The 1,143-nt window shown below is 45.1% G+C and overlaps 1 non-coding gene across 1 annotated transcript; it reads left to right on the top strand.

Annotated features, from left to right (window-relative positions):
- The first annotated feature begins 650 nt into the window (after positions 1 to 650).
- LOC141610328 (small nucleolar RNA R71) lies at positions 651 to 757 on the top strand. The gene has a single exon (XR_012528232.1). It is a non-coding gene; the product is annotated as a small nucleolar RNA R71 (small nucleolar RNA).
- Positions 758 to 1,143: the final 386 nt, after the last annotated feature.

Genomic DNA, 1,143 nt, shown 5'->3' with positions numbered 1-1,143 from the left:
GGTTGGAGTATCCACCCCTTGGTTGAGAACATCCGGGTGGATTATTTGGGGCTTGGGGTTGAAGATGTTGTGGGTTTTGAACATTGGTATTCTTGTAGCTAAAGTTGGGGTGGTTCTTCAAACCCGGATGGTAGAAGTTGGTGTTTGGGTTGTAGACAATGGGATTGTTGTAGGGTGATCTTAGTGGTCTTACATTGTTGTTATAGCTTTGAAAGGCATTAACATCTTTGACATTCTCCTCATACCCCCCATTGTAGTTATTGGCACACGTGTCAAAAGTGTTGCCATTTCCCCCACATAGCTCACAAGGTGAAACTTGAGCTACCTCCTCCATGGGTGGACCATGTGAGGTGGTGGCTTGATGAACTTGGCTCCTTTGCAATTTCTCAAGCTGCCTAGTGAGAAGATCAAGCTTAGCATTTGTCTCGGCATTTGAACTAGAAGAGTTCTCCTTAGGGAATTTACCATTCCTCCTAAGCATATTTCCTCTTGATCCATAATTGGCTTCTGAGTCTACCATCTTCTTAGTTAGTGCCATCCCTTCCTCATCACCTAAATGATCAAATCCTCCTCCCGTGGAGGCATTCACCATTTCTTTAGTTCTAGGCAACAAGGTTTGAAAGAAGGTTTGGGTGATGTACCACTCCGGGATCCCGTGGTGAGGACAACTAGAGATAATGTCTTGATATCTATCCCATGCTTCACCCAAGGATTCCCCATCTTCTTGTTGAAAAGTGTGAATTTCATTTCAAAGCATGGCGGTCTTGGATGACGGATAATACTTGGTCATGAACGCCTTGGCTAAAGCGTCCCATGTTGTGAATGTATCCGGAGGGTGAATATTCAACCACCGGTCCGCCTTACCCATCAAAGAGAATGGGAACAAAATCATCCTTAGAGTGTCTTCGGATACCCCGTTCTTCTTCATCATTGAGACCTTTCTCTTGAACTTTCGTAGGTGAGCATGAGCATCTTCTTCAATGTGTCCCCCGAACAAGTCTTTCTCAATCAACCCCACTTGGGCGGGGTGCATCTCAACGTTGTTGGGAGCCAAAGTGCCAAAATTAATGAGGTTACAAGAATCATTATGGTTAGGCCGGTTGTGGTCACGTAGAGCCATTGGTGGTGGTGGATTTGGTATTT

Source organism: Silene latifolia, chromosome 10, assembly GCF_048544455.1.
Source record: "Silene latifolia isolate original U9 population chromosome 10, ASM4854445v1, whole genome shotgun sequence".
In the NCBI taxonomy this organism is placed as follows: Eukaryota; Viridiplantae; Streptophyta; class Magnoliopsida; order Caryophyllales; family Caryophyllaceae; genus Silene; species Silene latifolia.
Note: the sequence above shows the minus strand (reverse complement) of the source record. Positions and strands in the feature narration are given on the sequence as shown.